This window comes from Lytechinus pictus, chromosome 15, assembly GCF_037042905.1.
Source record: "Lytechinus pictus isolate F3 Inbred chromosome 15, Lp3.0, whole genome shotgun sequence".
In the NCBI taxonomy this organism is placed as follows: Eukaryota; Metazoa; Echinodermata; class Echinoidea; order Temnopleuroida; family Toxopneustidae; genus Lytechinus; species Lytechinus pictus.
Genome location: NC_087259.1, coordinates 13142940 through 13151045, shown reverse-complemented (window position 1 = coordinate 13151045; position 8106 = coordinate 13142940). Strand labels below are relative to the sequence as shown.

The 8106-nt window shown below is 36.6% G+C and overlaps 1 long non-coding RNA gene across 1 annotated transcript; it reads right to left on the bottom strand.

The window, feature by feature from the left end:
• Positions 1 to 3287: 3287 nt before the first annotated feature.
• Positions 3288 to 7030, bottom strand: LOC135156792 (uncharacterized). The gene is made up of 2 exons (XR_010295830.1): positions 6919 to 7030; positions 3288 to 5029 (listed from the first exon to the last, which is right to left on the bottom strand). It is a non-coding gene; the product is annotated as an uncharacterized LOC135156792 (long non-coding RNA).
• Between the last annotated feature and the right edge of the window lie 1076 nt (positions 7031 to 8106).

Below are 8106 nucleotides of genomic sequence, written 5' to 3'. Positions count from 1 at the left end.
GTTGTCATTGATTCTTGATGACCATTTGGCTGAATATATCCATGGAAAGATTTTTAGAAATAACTTTAATATTGGATGTCTTCTCTGAAATTTGACATATTGCTTCACTACTAGAGTTCATGCATTGTATTGTAATGATTGATGGGGGATTATAAACCATTGTGGGATATGAAGTATACTCCCTCAGGACAAGCCTATGTTGAGGTCATAACCCATTAGATCTGTCTTTCATTGTCGGTGCCTCGCCTGATCTCTCAGGGTTCATGGCTGCATGATGGATACATTAGGCTAGCAAACATTTGGTTCTTGAATGATGGTGAATGAATAAATTAGCTTGACAGGGAAGAAAATTGTCAAGTATTTTCCTGATTGGTTTCTATTTTGATTGAAATTCATAAAAATGCTATTACATCATGTACAGAAAAGGGAATATTTATTTGCAATACATATTTGATATATTCCATTTGCTCTTTTGAAAAGGAAAAGCCTCCCACCCCCCCCCAAAAAAAAAAAAACACAAAAAAATAGCCAATGATTTTTTATGTGATGATATAAATTGACTTGTATAATATGAAATTGATTAGTAATAGTACAAAAAAAATATTAAATTGAAAATTAGAACACTGTAGGGTCAGTCATGGATAGTATGTTGAAAGGATGTGAAATGATTGAAAATGGGCAGATACAGGGAGTTAGTGATTATCACTGATTTGCTCTAAGCCAATCAGATGCAAGGATTTTTTTTGGTGAAAATCGCTGACAAATTTTCATGAAATGCTTCCCTGGATGGATAGGACAGGGAGGTATACAAAGAGAGCACAATCCGTGGGTCAACTGCTATTTGTGTTGAATGGTTGTAAGGAAGGGGAGTAGTTTGGAAAGATCAAGGCCCCCCAAAAAAAAATATAAAAAAAAAAGTTGTCTTGTCTTGCATACTAATGGCTGCATAAAATATCATTAAAATCATCAACAAAGCCCTTTCATTGTGGCAAATTGTACACCATGCAAAACAGTATCCAGTGCCCTTCTCTGTACACTGAAAAATGGGTCTCTCAGTGGTGATAACACATTGTGTGATTTGTCAAGAAGACCCCAGCTCGGACTAGGCTGCTGGTCATTTTGTGAGGGGTAGGGTTTGCCCCATTGAATTCAGAGGTCAGCTGCTATGGTATCCTGAATACCTGAATGAATCTTCTTGGCTGCTGGTCATTTTTTTTGTTGAAAAAATAAATGAAAAATTTGAGAAATTAAAACTTATTTTAGTCTCATTTGTGTATATACTGTGACAAATCCCCCTCCCTTATCAATATGACCTGCCTGCCCCCCCCCCCCACTATCAATTCCAACCTGCCCCTTTTTCATCCATTTTGACACCCCTTTTCCCTTTTTATTGGGAGTGGGGGTGCCAAGGGCCCTGTTGCATAAAATTACTATATAGTCATTTTGCCATCTGCTTCCATGTTGCTACCATTGGATGGTATGACCTTATACGATACACATGGACCCGTATTCTGAAATCGGGTTTAACTTAGACCATGGTCTAACTGTTAAAATTATGGGAAGCCAAGTGTCAAAATTTTCATTGTTGTATGTTTCTTATGTTTACTGTGCTCTTTCCTGATTCACCGATGGTGAAGACAATCCTCTATACTTCCTAGACAATTATGAATGATTTGAGAGCCAAATGAGCTGAAATATGATATCTCTGTTGGTGATTTATGTAACAATTGGCTATCCATACTTAAAATGCGGGCCAAGGAGGGCATAAGAATCATACACACAATGTAACTTTTAAAAGTTCTAATATGCCAAAGGCAAAGCAGAGTGTTTGGAATGTTTCTATAGTAACAAGTGTGTGCAATTATTATAATGCCCAAGTAACATGTGCTTTATTTGTTTTATAAGATAGTGATATGGATTCCTATTTGACAAACCATCATCTCTTCACCAGACCGGTCAAAAGAACCGGTTTTTTTTCCTGAGCGCATTGAGAAATAGTGATGTGTGATATGCGCTATATAGAAAATATGATCATTAGTAGCACCACTTTTGGCAAATGTTACTGTTATCTAAAATGTCTTACTGATCATGTGATTTAGCCAATCGTTTGATTAGGATCCATATCGCTATTTTATATTATCTTTTATGCAACAGGGCCCAGGGGCTGTATATTTCCTTAGAATTAAATATTAAGTAATCTGAACTTATTGTTATTGTACCTCCCCTTTTTTCATATCGAATATATAAAAAAAAAGTATAAAGCAGCCATAAATACCCTTTTAAAATTATGCTTATGCTTGATTATATTCGTTTTTTTAAAGAAAAGTTCTAAGACCTACATTTTCAAGGTGCAATTTCCAATTTTCCAAGATTTGAGAAGGCGGGGATGAAATGAAGTTATGAATTAACCGAGTGATACGTCACTGAACATTTGTAATAAGGAGTAGGTGAGTTCCGTCTCGTTTTCAATGACCCTTACAATTCAAATTACCTTCTGCACTGTATAAGCCAAATATTCAAGTTGGTGGCAATTTTGCAGGTGATTATCTTGTAAAATTAGTGAAATGCCAAACAGAATTTCAGCTTATAAGTTACGAGAATCTTGTCAGTTCGACATTTAACAATATCTTCAGTTTTTAATATTTTAGAAAAGTGAACTACACAAAATGAAAATAATTTTATTAAATACATTTTGATTTTGAAACTATATTCTAAATTTGCTTGAATAGTATTTTAAGATGTGCTGTATTTTGTCGCCTATTTGGTCCATATTTTTAAATAATCATCAATGCATGAAGAAATGCAATACATAAAGATTATATGGAATTTACAAAACAAAAATATTATTTCCAATTGACAATGTTAAAGGTTATGTTTAGTTAGACAAATTCGAGTTTTCCAAAGTTTGGAATATCTATCATAAGATGTTTTGCTCAAGTTTTGAATATAGTTAATTCATGTGAGGATGCATTTCACTAAGTTTATTTTCCAAATTGCGTAAGAAAATTAGGTAGGCAGAATATACATAAAGGGGATTTCAAAATTAGTCATTCGACCGTTGCGGGTATTACTATCATGTGCAAAGTTTACTGTAACCAAATGGTCGTAAAACTAAGCGTGAAAGTCCCTTCAGAGGTAGATCATCATCTTCTTTGCTCATGAGCAAATAAGATCTCTGGGAGAGAGAGTTGAGAAAGGGGAGGAGAGAGACAATGGAAGAAAGAGACAGAGGGGAAGAGAGGGATGGACAGAAAGAAAGAGAGGAACAAGTTTTGTACTGGAATAAATACAAGTAGCAAAAAAGGAGCTTAACCATTGGCAGTGATTTTATGGGATTTTTTTGTCCATGGGGGGAGGGGGGTGAACGAGACAACCCTCTCCAATAAAATGCTGTGCAAAATTTAAAATCAAAGGGGAAGGGGGCATGTTCCCTTCCCCCGGGATCACCGCCAATAGTTGTAACACCATCATTTATTAATAAATCATCAAGGCAAAATAACAAATCTTTAAAAATGTTGCCATATTTCATTTACACAGCAACTAATGGTTCGGATTTACCAAGTGCACTTACAAAAATAGCCCTACCGTATTTCATTCTTCGGGGAGATGGGAGCAATTAAAAGCATTCAACGGAACATTATGATTTTTACTTGTCAAATTCTAAAACTGTAAAACTTATTTTTGAAGACTTCAAAGTTTGTCAAGTGATAATTACCAGTACTGACCGCACAGAAACGTTCTCAGCGCTAACAGAGGCCCTGTTACAACAGGCAATGTGGCAGAATATGTGTTTTGACTTCACAATCCGGAAGATGTTATTGGGCTTACTGTTAACGTTCTGTTAGACTAACAACGTTTCTGTGCGGTCGGTATAGAATGTACTAATTCATCAAGAGCAGATATCAGAAATATATCGTTACTTAGAGAGGAAGTAATCAATACCAGACAACATAACAAAATTACAATATATATATATAATTATCAGTTGACATTTGTATATGAATTAATGGATGGATGACTAAATAAATGAACACATATAGTGGTCATACACAAATCAATGAATGAATCAATGAGTGAATGAAAGAATGAATGAATGGATGGATTCATGCATGTATGCGAGCATACATGAATGAATAGGTGGATGGATAGATGGATGAATGAATGCATGTAAGCGAGCATAATAATATGGACGGCTGGATAGATGAATGAATAAATGGGTGCATGGATGGATGGATGCTCGTCCATGGACTTTCAAAATTGACCCTAAAGTAAACATTCTTCATGTCAGATACCTTCTCAAAGAGACTCATACCCTAAACAAGTATGTTCAATGTTTCCCTAGCCTTTATATTACCATTTTCACGTATCCAGAGTAGGAGATTACTTCTTGAGTTTGGAAATTTTAATACCCTTTTTACTTTACGCTCCTACATCGCTCGGACAGGAAACACGAATACTTTGTCACGCTTTTCTCGAAGAGCATGTTGTTGTCCACCTTAAATGCCAGTACCCCCACTCCCTTCACCGCTTCCTCCCCAGGGTTCCTCAGGCAAGCGGAAGATCAACTTGATCTTGATCACCTCCACACCATGATGGACGACATCGGGACGACTTTCTACCACGGTATGTTCAGGATACTCGTCGACAGAAGTCTACAATCCACGTCCTACTCCTTCTCATAGTAAAACTGGGTCCTTTCGTGCATGGAGGAAGTCAGTCGACTTGCATGGCCATTCAACAGTGACATCATCAGACCTCATCTCACCATCAGATAGCTGCATGCAGATGGGCGGATGCCTTTCAAGTTCCAAGCAACTTTCTCCTATACAACTAACCCACCATACCAGCCATCATCCCCTGATGAAAACCTGCTCCATGAATTTCTTCGCTGACCAGGCCGCATGGATGATGGTGATGTGTAGCCTTCTCGAGGGTATAGATCTATTCCACTTCCAATTCTGGCTCAGGGTGTACTTGCAACACATGGCAATCGATCTGAAGTCTTGGACCACTCCGGATTAATTCTTTGCTGATGGAAAAACAAAACAGAACAGAAAACAAATAAAAGAATCTGATACATGTTCCGTTTTTCTTCTATGCCATAGAACAAAATAACAGACCTAGAGCCCGTTTTGTAAAGAGCTACAACTCTGGTTTTGCATTTATATGACAACTTCTATCAGCCAATGACAATCATGGTTTCAGTGGTAGTTAACAAAGTTGTTGCCTTAAAAAAATACAGACTATACTTTTTTTCCTAGTGTCTCGTTACTCTCGTATCAATCTGAGAATCCCTGCAACGTAATGAAGTTGATTGCTGTTGACACACATAATGCTGTTTAAAACAACTCGAATATACATATATATATATATATATGTCACACATATATATATATATATATATATATATATATATTTACTATTTGCATAAAATGAGCAAAATAAACAAGCACAATGAAATTTTCGTCAAAATCTATGAATGTAAAACAAAACAAAAAGAAAAAAAATGTTTGAAAATCGTTCATTTTTCATAAAATAAACTAAAGATACATATATTATAATACATTGCCACGGGGCATAACTCTGAATTTGAGAGTAGATCACTATATCTACCTTGGGCAACACATCAGAATAGATCATGAAGAACTAGAAGATGTTAAAAGGGGGAAAAGGGCTGGATGAAATTACGCTTTGAGGAATTTCAATGGCATTATTAAGAGCGATATGCCAATTCAGTAGCGGATCCAGGGGGAGGGCACAGATAACGCACGCCCCCCCCCCCCCCCAATATTTGAGCGGCGCCCAAGGCGCCGCTCAAAAAAATAAAAGTAAAAGAAAGAAAAGGCGCCGCTTAAAAAATAGAAATAAAGAAAAGAAAAGGCGCCGCTTAAGAAAATTTATACACTGATAAAATATTAGCAACAGTAAAGGATAGACTATCCCCAGCAAAGCACAATCATATCATCTTCCTTATCTTTTCTTTTAACTACCCTTTTCCCAACAACTTCGCCGGTTAAAAATAATCAGCAGTGCGCTGCCTGCATATAACTGGCGCCAATTAAGAATAATCAGCGCCACCTAAATCTAAATTGGTGCCGGACAAGAATAATCAGCGCCATTTGGTTATAAATCGGCGCCAGTCAAGAAAGATCGGCACTGCCTGAGTTCTTAACCGGCGCCGATCAAGGATAATCAGCGCCACCTATATCTAAATCGGGACCGGTCAAGAATAATCAGCGCCATCTGGTTATAAATCGGCGCTGTCAGAGTCTAAACCGGCGCCGATCAAGAATAATCAGGTCCACCTAAGTCTAAATCGGCGCCGGACAAGAATAATTGGCGCCATCTAGTTATACATCGGCGCCGGTCAAGCATAACCAGCGTCCCCTGGTTCCAATAAATAGGCGCCGGTAGGAAAATGAAGAAGGGCCTATTGCCAACCAAATCCAGATCGGCACCGGTCAAGAATGATTCAGCGGCACCTGGTTATACATTTTATTGTTGAATGGTCATATCGAATAACAAAGCTTATCGCATGCCCTTACAGAGTGGACTGGGGCGGGGCAGTTGCCCACAGATGTCATTAAATCTTTAATTTGTTATTTTAAAAATCCCAGAATCATACAAAAGTGTGGAGCAAATCCTTTAATTTTGATCTTATTTTCCAATGCTTCAATAAAAAAGGTCAGACGGTTGCTAATACCGGGAGTGTATATTACGCAAACAGACGTATATTCGTTAGACCTTAAACCACTTTTTTTTTCTTCATTTTTTAATGTATAAATACAGTTTGTCAATACCTTTGTTTTAACGTTTAAATGTTTACGCCACAAAATTTGATTTATTTTCATCTTCCATTAAGTTAAATACTATTCATCTGATCACTCAGGAAGAAGTTAAAAACAAAGATAACGATACCTGTAAATTTGGAGAACTACTTCCAAAGCTCTGTCTTGAAGGGTCTCTATCTTTCATTCACGAGTTCAAAATATTTAACAACACAGGCTCATCAAAACATAAACTCGAGCCTGTTCAGAAGGACAAGAAACATAAAAAATTTAGTTGATTTGATGATCGATAAGGAGAATCAGTGCACCAACTTGAAATAAAATTTGAATGATGGATGAGTAAAATAAGCTGAAAAAAGTGGGAATCCACAAGTTAATCACCCTTTGTGAAAAGGAACTTTACCAAAGAAAAATTAGATTTTTTTTCTTTTAAAAAGTTGCATTGAATTATTAAACTTGACCTCAGTAGCTTATTAATTAAAACAAGTAGTGAAAACAAAAATGCAGTATTGTTTGAATTATGCATGAAACAGACATGACCCGTTGTCTCAATCATTGTGCATCTCCCGTTATTAAACATGTAATGAACTGTCAAATACAGTTTTTGCCCTTCTGATCATGCTCGAGGTTGTGATTTGATGAGCCTGGTTAGATCATGGAAATTTCCCTGGTCAGATCAGGGAATTCCTTGGTCAGAACAAGGAGATAGAGGTGATATCACCTTGGTCAGAATGGTCAAAGGTGTTGATGTATGCGAGAAAGTGCAGAACACAAAGCAGTGCGGCATGCATGCAAACATAAAAATAAAAAAATAAAAAGCACCACTGTTACATAATAGGCTGTGTATTCAAAACCACTGAAGTGAGACCAATTAAATTTTTATAGAAGTTAGAACATGAGATGTGCTTTCTATCCCATACATTTCATTGAAAATAATTTTTTATTTTGGAAGTGATTTAGCTGCATATCAGAGGGACATTTTGGGGACGCGTTGTACAAAACTATTGGCCTCATAGCAATAAAATGGTTAGTACACGAGATTCTGAAATCGCACATAACATGTTTTTCAATCTCTCTCTATATATATTTTAGAAAGATTATATGTTTAATTTGATGTATATTTTCTGTTATAATGAGAAATGTTTAAGTGGACTTCAGGGAATGGTCGCGCAGCAAGGGGGAAGGGTGGGGAAAAATTCCCGATTAGCTGTTGTGAAAACACATTTTTTTCCTTAACATTTCATGAAAACTATGAAAAATGTGCAAATGTGAGATGTGCACCAAATACTTTTATTACACTTGTAAAAAAATAATCGCC